The sequence below is a fragment of the Delphinapterus leucas genome, chromosome 2, assembly GCF_059928025.1.
Source record: "Delphinapterus leucas isolate spDelLeu-1000000601 "Yukka" chromosome 2, BTC_Dleu_Yukka2, whole genome shotgun sequence".
In the NCBI taxonomy this organism is placed as follows: domain Eukaryota; kingdom Metazoa; phylum Chordata; class Mammalia; order Artiodactyla; family Monodontidae; genus Delphinapterus; species Delphinapterus leucas.
In genome coordinates this window covers 142,422,344-142,436,616 of record NC_143130.1, presented here as the reverse complement: position 1 = coordinate 142,436,616, position 14,273 = coordinate 142,422,344, and the positions used below count along the sequence as shown (strand labels likewise).

General features: G+C 39.2%; 1 pseudogene; it reads right to left on the bottom strand.

Annotated features, from left to right (window-relative positions):
• Positions 1-1,216: 1,216 nt before the first annotated feature.
• Positions 1,217-2,661, bottom strand: LOC111173083 (uncharacterized; annotated as a pseudogene).
• Positions 2,662-14,273: the final 11,612 nt, after the last annotated feature.

Below are 14,273 nucleotides of genomic sequence, written 5' to 3'. Positions count from 1 at the left end.
GTAATTTCTTTTAAGCTAGTGATTACCTGGTAATGCTGAATCAATCTGAAAAGTGTATCTCTAGGACAGCTTCAGAAAATCTGGTGAGAGTTCCCCTTTGCACAGCGAGCATTTCTCAAAGCCTCGGGCTCATGAATGGCTACCTGAGATTTTGAAACAAGGAGCAAGACACAAATAACATTGGAAGAGTCAGAACTGCACTGACTTGAACTAGTTACCAAGTCAGGAGAAGGCATGCAGTAGGAGGACACTAAGATGTTTGAGGTGGAGTTGATCTGAACCAGAGAGATAAACCTTTAAACATACACAATTACTTCAATGTTCTCCAGATTTAACTGTGAACATGAGGAATCTTAACTACCCTAAGAAATGTGAAAATAAGTGAATCGCAGATCTCACCAACTATTTACTAGGAGATTATTTGGGGAACATTATCAGTACGCTGATTTTTTTTTTTTAAAAATCAGAGTCAGATATACTTGTTTTTAAATGCCCGATTTTGTATAATTTCAAGAAATATTCTCTGTAAAGTAACAATTCAGCAGTTAACTCAAACCAGACTAACTCGATCGTTCACTGGGATACACACTATTTCTCACAAGATTTGAAATAGCCAAATAGTACTTTTTCTTTGAAGACAGTTTTTCTTTAAAGGGCCATATTTAACTGCACCTTTTTTTTTTTTTTAACATGGATGTATGCTTACAGATCTCATCATCTTCTATATTTAGAGAGATGAGCTTTCCAAAGGAAGATAGGCAGCCAATGAGGAAGATCCCATCAAAAGAGAGGTGAGTTACTATGGTTACTTTTCAGGAGATTGAGTAACAGTGAACTGGCTGCTCCCGGCCAAATGGACCCTTTCCAGAGCAGGACCTAAAAAGAATGTTGCTCTCCGTACGTGTTGATTCAATTAGTCGAGACTACACTATCCTTTTCGCCTTAATCATAGGTTTTCTACGGGAGCTCACTGCTTCCAGCCCTCCTAGCTGCACACAGTCAGCGAAGTCAAAGGGAAACAGGGAGGACTGAAAACTTCCGAGCCCAAACCTAACAGCGACGGGAAGGAGAATCTGCAAGAACAACCCCAAGATTAAAAAAAAAAAAAAAAAAATCAAATCATGTTCTTTGGGACCACCAGCTAGCCACTTTTCAATGGCTGGGGGCGGGGTAGGATCCCAGAATACGTCCCTATCCACACCCTCAATGAAAGAGTCTTTTCTGAGTCTCAGAGGAGGGCACCTGGCTGGATGAGTCCAGACGTACCTTGCGATCTGGGTCCACTCACCAGGAGACAGGTGCACGCACCTGTTTCATAAAGGCGCGGGATCCGGTGCTCCCTCCCGTTTTGCGGCGCTGTCCCTCTTCAGACGGGCGCTGACAGGGACAGCGACGGCGGCGGCGGCGCGACAGTGGCAGCAGAGGCAACTGCAGCTCGGCGGGCTGCCCTGGCTCCTGCAGGTCCGTCCCTCCAGTCTCTGAAGCTCCTCTCGCTCAGGGTTCGCGACGCGAGGCGGGCGCGCAGCTGTTCTCGGCTCGCATTGGACCAGAGGGAGCAGATGTTACCGGTTGCTAGGAGCGTTGCTAGGAGGCGATGACTCCCCTCCACAGCTAGAGAGCAACTTTCCTGCGGTTCGGGTGCGCTGGCGGCGGCTGCTGGGTGGAAGGTTTGGGAGCAGGAACCAGGAGGGAGGCGAACAAATAACCCCAAACAGGGGCTCCTGTGCTCGCCTGAGTTGGGTCCTGGAGAGCGGCCTGGGGAGCTGCGGTTGGCTGAGCGCGCGGGGCTTCAGGCCCTGCTCCGCCGGCTTGGGCAGGTGATGGGGGCCGCGCCTCTCACGGCAGGGTCACTCGCTGTAGACCCTAGCTGGGTGTCCCGTGGAAGGATCGGGTTTGGGGACGCGAGTGGGTTGGCACTTCCAGCGGCTGTGAAGCAGGACTCGGTCAGTGCCTTGAGACCAGCTGGGATGGCCTTGGGGTAGGTCCCCAGCAAGGGGAGAGAGAGAGGAGTGTGTGACATGAGGTGAGGCACGTGGGATGAGTAGGGGATCTTCCACCCTCTGGGACTCTTCTCCCCAATGTTCCTGTTTGTGTATGCAGGTTTGAACAGTTGATAGATTTTGAAGAGGGTAAAAATAACTAATACATGAAAATCAGTCCAGAGTCTAATTCCTTTTGGCAGTGTCCGTGGCTGCCTGCTGGTGCCAAAGGTTTCAGAAAAAAATGATCCTGTGGTCTAAAATACTTTATGCAGTTAGAAAGACTTCATTTTGATTCAGTGGCTAATTAAAACCTCAGGCTAATAGGAAAACTTCTTTAAAATAAAAATATGCAAGAGAATGTACTTTTCACAAGGGAGACTGGAGAAGATATGCATGTTTCAGTCATTTACACTTTAGTATAAATTCACCCAAAGGCTTGTATTGTCTCTGTATTGGATCACTCAGGCTATGTTTTTATTTTTTATCATTGCTTCTTCTTGTTGTTGTTCAATGCAGTTATTGTTCTTGGGTGAAGGGGGATGTTGAGAATGTCAAAGTGGGCAAATTTGGGTAGCCAATGGACGATATTAAAGAAGGGAAGATGACAAACGTAGCAGAGAAATTTTGCCCATGCTATTCTCAGAAAGGGAATCTCATTGAAGAAGCAGATACACAACTTCCCTACAGCTTCAGGCCAGGGCCCGGAAGGAAGAAGGCAGCACTGGGAATCAACTAAAAAGAAAAGCTGCAGTCTTTGGAGCCAGGGCAGAGCTGCTGTACAGTGTCATGTTGACTCCTGTAATAGCAGACATTCTGCAAGGTTGAAAGGGCTACGGAAAGTGGCCCTACAAATCTCAGGAGCCCCTGCCCCCTCAGGCACCCAGTACCAACTCAACACCTATGACAAAACGTAGAGTTAAGAGTTTGTTAGCCCTAAGATTTAAAAGCTGATAACTTTGTGTTTATTATTAATCTTGTGTTAATAATAAACTCAGTTTTAGACATCCATTCACAATGTATATCAAATCATTATGTTGTATGCTTTAAATATCCTACGGTTTTGTCCGTTATACCTCAGTAAAGCTGGAGAAAAAAGCTGGTAACCTAACATCTAGCTGTCTGGAAGAAGTAATAAGTGGGTTGAAGATCTGATGATCACATTTCAGCTATAAGGTATGAAAGGGGGCTTTGAGACCAGCACACCTCAAATCTGGGCAATAGCCACAGCCAGAATTGCACCACTGCTACTTCTTTCTTTTTCACTGTCAAGGAAGAAAGGAGCTGATATCTCAGTCAGCCTTGCCTTCTTGGCTAGCCCATCTCAGGAGGCGCTCTCCTTTACTGTTCACAGTCCATTTTTTTCAGTTTCCTTGAATACGGAAGGTTCTCATTTGTCTCAGGTATTTTGCACATGTTGTTTCTCCTTCCTTAATGTGCCTCCCTTTCACCTGGCTTACTCCTACTCAGCCTTCAAGTCTCAGCTGAACTACCACTTCTTCATAGTGGCTTTCCCTCGGAGCCTCCCACCAACTAGATTAGGCTCCTAATTACATTCCCAAATCATCCTACTGATCCCACTTCACAACAGTCATCACGCCAGGTTTCCAGCTTGTTCCGCCTTAACACTGTATTCCCAGCTCCTAGCACACAGTGCCTGGTACATCAAAGGGAATCACAAGCACATGTGAGTGGATGCACCCACCCTGCCTGGTTCAAGGCTTCTGTTTTCACCTTAGCTATGCAGCTATCAGTGAGCTTACATAAGCCATGAGGGCAGCCACTAGTTGCTGTACTTTTTGTTAAGTGAAGGAGAGGAAAAAAGCCTCTCACATAGAAAACTGTTTTCTGCCCTTAGTGAGATGTTGCACTGATATAGTAACTTCTTTTCCTTCTCAAACCATTTTATAAAGGTCACTCTCTGTACACCTGAAACGAACACAACATTGTAAATCAACTATACTCCAATATAAAATAAAAATTTTAAAAAAAGAACACTCTGGCTGAGTTTGGTTGGAAAAAAACACAAAACATGAACTGATTTCTACAAAAAAAAAAAAGTCACTATCTGAATTTTAATGGCATTGGAAAATAACCTAAAAGTCCTTTATCTGTTTTCCTAATTCTCTTCTTTCTGTGTCCTCCAAAGTAGGTGTGAGACCTCTGAGTTGAACTGTTTCATCTTTCCTTAAAATTCTCCTCTACCTCAGGTGAAACGTAGCCTCCATTATCACATGCTGCCTCTCTATGGAGCGAAAAAAAAAAATCTGTTTAGAAGCAGCTATAGCTAACTTGACCAAAACGAACCGCACCTTTAGTATACCTTATTAGAATGGACCAGGAAATTGCCTTTCCTGCTGTCAATATAACTCACCAAATAATTGCCAAATTCCCACTTCATCTTGAGGGACCACCTCAAGAAAAATAACAGATTTTTGAAGACATGAAGGAAAAGGTCAAGGTAATCTCAAGATTGCAGAATTGCTTGGTGGCAAAGCCAGAAATAGAACATGGGTATAAGAGTTTAGTCTTTACTGGACCCACTGTGTCTGCAGATATAATTTTATAAATTTTTCAATTCTTCTGGTGATTAGAGCAAACCCTTCACTAAACAATTTTGGATTTAAAAATTAAAATACCATACTAACCACCTTAGAATTCATCTAAATTCTAATCTTTTCACCACTGAATCTTGTCCCTCCTTGAGACAACCACAGAAGTAATGCTAATCCTGTCTCCTACTCCTTATCTGTCTGCTGAAAAGGATGAGATGTTGTATAATGTAGTAGAATGCACATTAAAATTCATCAGAGCTCTGAATTGTCACCCAAGTCCTCTTGAGCCATGTCTCTGAATCTCCCTGGAGAAACCCTAGAGAAACTGTAAAGAGACTATGAGGTTTACAAGACATATAATGTGATTTGATTCATCAATAAAATGTTATTCAAGATGATTACAATTTTTTAATTGCTACAAAAGACTTTAAGAATCACAATCATAGATGGCTGTCTCAATTATTTTAACATTTAAGGATGTTTAAGTCTCTGTTGAAGCAATGTCAGAAGACAGCAATCAAATTTGTCAAGTTTTTCGTTCTGCAGATGAGTTACTTTAAAAATCTGTTCCCTCAGCAATTTTCTGCTTTTGCTCACAATTTTATATATTTTCTGTTTTTTTTTTAAATATCACATATGTATCAATATGTAGTGCACAGACACATGTAGAAATGCTCAACTGTACTCGATCTGAGTGCTCAAACTCTGCCCTGTGGCTTTAGAAATGTGACCTCAAATGATCTTTACTTGCAACCCCCCACAACCGCTCTAAACAGTGTTAAGATGCTCCAAGATGACTAGGGTGAACAAGTAGAATTCTTAATCAGCGTGTAATGTTCTAGTGTCACCACAGGTTAGGAAGAACTTCAGCAACATAAGAAATGAGCTTGCAATTAGCAAGCCTTCCTTAAATAATCACCACTACCACAACATTTGAGATAATTTTTTTAAAGAGAAGAAAAAAAATGTGTGCCAAATTCTGCCTAGAAGATTCTCACTAAACTGATTCATTTTTCCGTATGCACAAATAAACAACAATTCCCAGCCTTCTTAAAAGTAAGGGGAACAAAGTGACTAGCTCTGGCCAATGGACACACAGAAGGAGAGGTTGCCACCTCTTAGCCTGGCTCCTTAAAGCGATTCGATTCTCATGCCTTTTCTTCCCCCTCTATTTGTATGACCAACTAAATATTCCTTTAGAGGCCCTAAGGATTCTGAGATGGGCTTCAATTCCTGAGATGCTAAGAAAGCAAGCTGTATGGGGAAGAACATCTTAGTGAAAATAAACCTTTCTTATACTAACTCACTGACATTTAGGCTTGTTATAACACGTAGCATTAATTCCCTCAACTAATACAGTATGCAAAATGGTAAAAATAAATTTTCCCTGAAACATCTATAGTTTTTTTCTTCCATTTTCTTTTTTTTTGTTTTGGGGATATTAGTTGTGTTTTTACTGCTGTGGAGGTGGCTGTTCATAATAGCTCTGCTCACTCTACTTCTAGCTTGCTGCATCGGAGCCTTGAAAACTTATCAGAACTGTCTATACGTAGAAGGGAGAGACCTCTGGACGAGAGCCTCTTGGATGAGTAATTACCCACACATTTGTACAGGAATGCCTATATATTGCCTTCTCAGAATGCTCCTCAGATGAAATTAAGTTATTTCAGGTGATCTTTACATTTATAGAGCTCCTTACTTACCCAATATTCTTTTTTTTTTTTATACAGCAGGTTCTTATTAGCCATCCATTTTATACACATCAGTGTATACATGTCAATCCCAATCACCCAATTCATCACACCACCATCCCCACCCCCCCACGGCTTTACCCCCTTGGTGTCCATACGTTTGTTCTCTACATTTGTGTCTCAACTTCTGCCCTGAAAACCGGTTCATCTGTACCATTTTTCTAGGTTCGACATACATGCGTTAATATATGATATTTGTTTTTCTCTTTCTGACTTACTTCACTTTGTATGACAGTCTCTAGGTTCATTCACATCTCAACAAATGACCCAATTTTACCCAATATTCTTAATTTAAATTCAACACTTTAAGCTAGCTTTTGAGTTGATATACATTGATTTGTATCTGTGTTCCACATAAAAGCCTACAGCACCCTAAAACCAAAATAAATTATATGGGTCATAAATGTTATACTTATAGTTCTAATATATCTATGTCTGCAGTTGGTATGGTTTGAGAGTTAACGGTTTTTGTATATAATGAAATAAGTAATATCACTCAGGCCCATAAAATTTGCATGTTGATGCTGCAAAACTGTATCTTTTTTGACATACAAAAATTTCACATGTATACGTATAAGCCATCTGCTTAGACTTTATTGATAAAACCAGTAGCAGCAGTTTTACAAAACTGGAATGATTTTCAGTTTTGAACTAACGTGAGTTCAGTTGCAGCAGACATTTTGTACAAACTGGGGCTAATGCTTCTTCTATGTTTCTGTTTTAAACAAAAAGCAATTAGAACTTATCCTCATGCATTTAAATATCTAATACAGAAATAGTTTTTAGGCTGCATAAAATATGCTTCCAACATCATTGTGAGACTGAACAGCTGCTTTAAGGATTATTTGTACAAGAAAAACAGTATAATTCTTCCAATCACAAACTTATTCTTTATCACAGGTAAACAATTTTGTATTTTCTAACGTATTTTCAAAGGGTGTTTCTAACACAAGAGTATTAACATTGAATTGAGTATCGACATTGAATATTTCACTAGCTTGCCCAGTTAAAACACAAGACATAACAGTGCAAGAGTAACACATTAAAACCATTGTTGTTGAAATCTTGAACATTACAAAAATAGAAAGGTATTCTAGTTTTTAAGTTGACCAGTTTAAAAACTTCCAAACTGTTTTCTATACACTATTCACTGATAGAATTTAGTAATTTTAGAAATGGGGTGGGTCATTACATTCTATAGCTGTTTGTTCTGGTAACAGCTAGAGATACATTCATGCTTCTTAAATAGGAGACACCATAAGTCAATAAGTCATACTGTGAGAAACAGGAGGACACCTATTTGGAATGTTCTGAAGATTTTCAGAGAAGTTTCTAAAAGAGAGTTAAACCCTTTGGAAGAAAAAAGTACTTTTCGTTTTTCTCTTAAACCTCTGGGCCACCCAGAGATTGACTCTCTGCTAGAAAATCTGAGAAAATATGACAGCAGCTGGGTCTGAAAAGGCCCATGAAGCAATGGGAGAGGTTTGGACAGCTCCTACCTTATAACCAGCAAGTCTGGCCCTGCACGATGAATTTGCCCAGGAACGCCTGCTTGTGACAGAATCTAAAGGAAGACCACCTTTTATATTAAACCATGTCATACTAAACTATCCCCATAAGTGAAATCCATAAAACTAATGACCAGCCTTCACAATCACCAAAAAGTCAGGGCAGTCTAGTACATATAAATAACTCGTTAAAGTAAACAAGGGAAAGAAAAGGTACAGGTTTACAATATTAATACATCTCCAGCATCCAGCTGTGAATAGAACAGAAATACAAAGCACACTCCCTGCTAAGGACAGTGTGCTCCATGTAGGGGAGCACAGTCTCCCCAAAATAGTTAAATATGTTCAAAATGAATGAATCATTCATATTTATATTTTTTTCATGCAAGTTCCTCAAGGACACCCATCAAAAGTTGAGATATAAAGGAAAACCAATAAAATATTTTAAAACAACAGAGTTGCACACAGTATGCATATGGTAAAACATAAATGTGTGAATGTGAACAACTGTTTCAGATGCCATATGAAGACCGAAAAAAAAAAAATCAAGAGTCAGATTTATCTTGCATTGTGAATACAAAATATTGCTATGAAATCTTGGATGTACCTTGAAAATATTTCTTTTAATCTTTACTTTTTTCTGGGAGATAATAAATGCTATTTAGGAAGAAAATGATTATGTGGGTGAGGACAGTCACTTGAGAGCAGAAAGGTGGAGGAGACTGACTCTTCAAAAGAAAAATAATAATGTAGACTGAAGGACCTTTTTTTGGTGGGGGAAGCATCTTTCCAAATACTGTATTTAAAATCCCATTTTGTAAAAAAAAAAAATGCTATTCAATTTAATACTTTCCCTGTGCTTGAAGCTAAAATGTTCTTAAAAAAAGGTCTGTGTTCAACTCAAAGATTGGCAAGCCTGCTGAAAAGATGGATTTGTAATTTGTTCTGTGGTCAGGGTGTCTGAGCAAAAGAATTAGAAGATAATACTTTATTTTTATCTTCTCAGAGGGGGAATGGCTAAAGACCATTCCAACTTTAACTTCTAGTCAAATCACTGACATTCTATGAATATATAGCTCAATGACTGGCAGAGATTTAAAAGTGTCAATTACTAGGATATAAGTAAGAATTGATTTACCTTAAAATAAAAATAATGAAACATCTCACAGTCTTCAGAAACTCTTAATTCTGCAAAATATTTTTTCATCTGTTACTTAGGCCTACGGCCCTGGTACACGGTGGGGACCCAGAGTGTTTGTTATATTAATGAAGGGATGAATGAAACTTTTTCTTACAACAACCTGGCAAAAATAAGTAAAATGAGTATTACCCTTCCCATGTGACAGATGCAAAAACGAAGGCTTAGAGAACTTGTGATCTGACATTCATTTTAGAGCTCATTAGGGGAAGATTTGGTACTAGAACAGAGGCCTCATTCATCTAATCCAGTATTCTTTCTACAACCACACCTTCATCCCTGCAGTAATCAATAATGCCCAGTTACACAAGTTGCTGCAGCTACAAAGCAAAGGGTAATCAGTACACATATAAATAATGTCAAAATGTTCACCAGATATTGATCATCAGCCAAGCCTCCCCCTTCGCCCAGTGTGATTATCAGTGTTATCACTCCAGCACCCACCACTTGCTCAGTCAGCCTATGCATTATCAGGGCTCATCCTTCCATTCAGAATTCAGAGCTCCTGTATGATCCAGATGCTTACATACCACCTTTGGCTAATCTGTACAATTGACTATGACAGGGCACAATCACAAAGCTTCCTTTCTCTTGGCAGCAGTGATAAATGTAAAGTCATATAAACTAGTAACAGAGGTGGTTTTCGGTCATGAATCAGTAATAATGTAATTAGTACTTTTTATCAATGTATATTTAAATCGCCGCTCAACAACAAAAACGCCACAGAGTACCTAAATTTGGGGATCACGTCCTCAGAGCCTTCAAAACTTTCCTTGCCTAGATTCTAAAGGAAGGGGAAAGGGCTTAGATATGTTAACATAAATGATAAAATTATGTGATTATTTTCATGAATCTTCTCCTCAAATGTAAAATAAGATCAATATCACATAGGTAAAATTGATTCCATATTGGAGGTTGCTACATTTTATTTGATGAACCATATGAATTAATCCATCTATTTTTCTTGAGATCAGGCACATTAACAAAATGTAACATAGTAATTAAAACTGCAAATAAAATTAAACAGATAATAAACAAACCAGTACATCCAGACTGGTATATTATTACTCAGAGTTAAAAAGCAATGAGCTATCAAAACTTGAAAAGACATAGAGGAACCTATAATGCATGTTACTAATGAAAGAAGCCAGTCTGAAAAGACCACACACTGTATGATTCCAACCATATGACATTCTGGAAAAGGCAAAACTATGGAGACAGTAAAAAGATCACCAGTTGCCAAGAGTCAGCAGAGAGGGACAAATAAGCAAAACACAAAAGATTTTTAGGGTAGTGAAACACCTAGGAGTGAACCCTAATGTAAACTACGGACTTTGGATGGCAAGAATGTGTCATTGTAGGTTCATCAATAGTACCGAATGTACCTACCCTGGTGCGGGATGTTGATAGTGGGGCGGGATGGGGGCGGGGGGAGGTGTAAGTGTAGGGGAAGGGAGTTACTTTCTGCTCAATTCAGCTGTGAACTTAAAATCGCTAAAAAAATTGTTTATAAATTTTTTTAAAAAGTAAATATATCACAAGCACCATCATGTTTTATTTCCCAAAAATAGAGGTCAAATCTTATTCCAACAGATATTTTTACAGAAATTTCTCAGTCACAATAAAATATGCAAATACTAACTTCTCATTCATAAACTTAAAATAATAGAATCTTCAATAAAATTAAATTAAAAATTCTGGGAAAGACTTTGCGTTTCATAAACTAAAGTTTAACTTGTGGCTGCATTAGTATGGTGGCATAATAAAAGACTGCATCATATTTGGGGATAGTTGTAAATTAATAAACATTATCATGGTCCACAAGGAAATGTGGCAAAATTAGTAAGCCTTGCTGAAGGTGCCAACTATAAAGAACTTGACAGACTCTTGAGAGACACACAGCCCTAGAAAGTGAATGTATTATATGGAATAACTTACATGGAAATGTTCTTTTAGTGTACATGTTCTTCACCAATCAGAGTTTTCATTGGCAGCCTTCTGATACCTTTTCCCAAACACCAAGGTCTTTAGCAAATTAGAGATGTGAACTTTTTGTTATGGATTTTATTATGGACCATCAATTGGGCAACACTAAAAAATTGTCTTCAGTAAGAATTTTTAGGCCACCAAACTTTTTTTTTTTTAACATCTTTATAGGGGTATAATTGCTTTACAACAGTGTGTTAGTTTCTGCTGTATAACAAAGTGAATCAGCTATACATATACATACATCCTCATATCTCCTCCCTCTTGCATCTCCCTCCCTCCCACCCTCCCTATCCCACCACTCTAGGGGGTCACAAAGCACTGAGCTGATCTCCCTGTGCTATGTGGCTGCTTCCCACTAGCTATCTATTTTACATTTGGTAGTATGTATAAGTCCATGCCACTCTCTCACTTCGTCCCAGCTTACCCTTCTCCCTCCCCGTGTCCTCAAGTCCATTCTCTACATCTGCGTCTTTATTCCTGTCCTGCCCCTAGGTTCTTCAGAACCTTTTTTTTTTTTTTAGATTCCCTATATATGTGTTAGCATATGGTATTTGTTTTTCTCTTTCTGACTTACTTCACTCTGTATGACAGACCCTAGGTCCATCCAACTCACTACAAATAACTAAGTTTCTTTTCTTTTTATGGCTGAGTAATATTCTGTTGTATATATGTGCCACATCTTCTTTATCCATTCATCCGATGATGGACACTTAGGTTGTTTCCATCTCCGTGCTATTGTAAATAGAGCTGCAGTGAACATTGTGGTACATGACTCTTTTTGAATTATGGTTTTCTCTGGGTATATGCCCAGTAGTGGGATTGCTGGGTCGTATGGTAGTTCTATTTTAGTTTTTAAGGAACCCCCATACTGTTCTCCATAGTGGCTATATCAATTTACTTTCCCACCAACAGTGCAAGAGTGTTCCCTTTTCTCCACACCCTCTCCAGCGTTTATTGTTTGTAGATTTTTTGATGATGTAGGCCACCAAACATTCTGACTTAACTTACGTGGATTGCGACATGTTTAGTATATATTTGAGATAAATTTTTATGACGTTAAGAATTACAAGCAATAAATCCACTGGAAAAATGCCTAGTTTTGCCTTCTGTTATAAAATTGAAAGCATTAAGAGTTAGATTCACACTGATTTTAAATTCTTTGAGACTAGAAAATAATTATTGGTCCATCTGCCAAGATAGGGACACCCCCAATGTTGACATTTACCCATTTCATAGGATGCCCCAAATGTGCTTAGTATATAACGTCTAAGACAAATTTTAATCAAAAGAAGCAGAGGAGCAAGCAGGTATCTTTGTTCACAGTGTCACCCCTTTATCTGGCAGCCTCTGTCCAGTTCACTTTTTCAAAAAGTACAAGGTAGCCATGCCTTTCAACTATTAAATCACTGAGCTCATAAGAACTGTGTCACATTTGTTTGTATAGACCTAGTGTTCCAGGGTCTAACTTACTGCCTTGCAAAGAGCATTCAATATTCAATTCTAAAAATAAATATATTAAATAAATATTTAGAAACAAAAATGATTATTCGGCTCAAGCTGTTTTCCTCACCTGCTATTCTCCAGCCCCTAGCCCAGAGTCTGGGATATAATGTACTTAATATCTTTTGAATGAATAAATTTTATATAAACTAAAACAATAAAATAGAGCAAGTAGATACTTTAAGGGGAAAATGAAGTAAACAAAAATATTGCATAAGTATGGTGATACCAATGGGAAGACAGCCTTCTCACCGTCTTCAAAGTACAATTGATAACACCATCGTTTGAAGGCATAAAACCCTCACGGAGACACACGAAGGCAGCCTTAGTGAGTTATGGAGAGCAGGTAGCATTGTTTTATTCTATGAGTGTCCCTAGGCCTCCATGCCTGCCTCTGAATTTGTTCTGTTAAGGCTCAAGCTGTTTTACAGGTCTCACAGTGGCTATAAATATAGCTGATTATTGTCTGTGTGTCTAGGATACTGCTTTGTGACCTGAGGGAAACAAAAACAAAGTATCGTAGGAAAGGAAACTCACCTGGAGCCTGCAGGCATCCCCAAAGTCACCTAAACAAAGCCTGAGCAGGCACTCCCTGGCAAAAGCCTTCTATGATGCAGAGAAAAATCAATGTGGAAAAATGTCCAAAGGGGAAGAGGGCAGGCCTGGAGTACTGTTATTGTTGATCCTGTTTGGAGGTTACATATAAAAATATTAGGCTCAGAAGGAACTCTAGAAAGGCTGTCTTCCTGGGTGCCCTGCTGTTCCCCTTTAGTCGGAACCCACAGCTCATGCAGATGTTTCTTTTCTTTTCTTTTTTTTTTTTTTTTGACGTTTCTATTTTAAAAGACTTCCAAAGGTGATGATTCTGTGATCTCCCTTGGTGATCCCCCTGCAATGTGACCAAGGCCTACTCCAAGTCCTGGGTTTCCTAGAGGATTTTTCCAATACATTGAATTGATACATTTCACCTGTTTCCAATAACTCAAAACAAGAAACTTGACTTTTCATGGTACATGATTAGACTAATTGAACAATTGTAGGTTGGTAAGCATTGCTGTTTTTATTGTGACATTGCTTCAAAGTGTAGTCACCGCATTCCAAAAAGATTTTTAAGTCCCGTGCTATCTCAAAGAGACAAGGAAATCCAAAGAATACATTGTGCATTAGCGCAAAACCCTCTTCATATCATTCTCCTTATATCTCAGTTAAACTCTCTTGACTTGCTTTAGGTGGAAGCTCTGACTCTGTCCACATGTTAAGAAGACAGGGGGTGAGTCATCCTCTTGGTAAGAGCTCTTTACATTCTAGATAACTGTTCCTAGAAATCACTCCTCAGCTTTCTCAATACCTGTCCAACCCCTTTAACTTCCCTACGTGCTAAATTATTCCCAACTAAAATCCTTAAGCGATCCTTCTCCAATTTCTTCATGTTTCTCCTTAACTGAGAATCGTAGGACTTGAGTTAACACTTTGGCAATTTGGCAACTTTGGGAATGTGGCCTCACACTTCCCCATCCCAGAAGCCTGCTCAGTTTAAAACCACCGTATGCGTGACTGGTTCAGGGCACCTGGTTATGCCCAACATGAGGAGGTTTGCTGCTGACCACTTCTTCAGATCAAATGTCCACAAAGGCTCTTCTAAGTTCTCAGGAAACTCTCCTCTTAAGGTTTGAACACCAGAGGACAACTGAACACATTCTCTATTACATCAACAAGTCACTCTTAAAAACCATTCTAAAAAAGAGTATCAACCCTGATAGAATTCCTTTGAATTATGACTTCTGAAGGGAAAC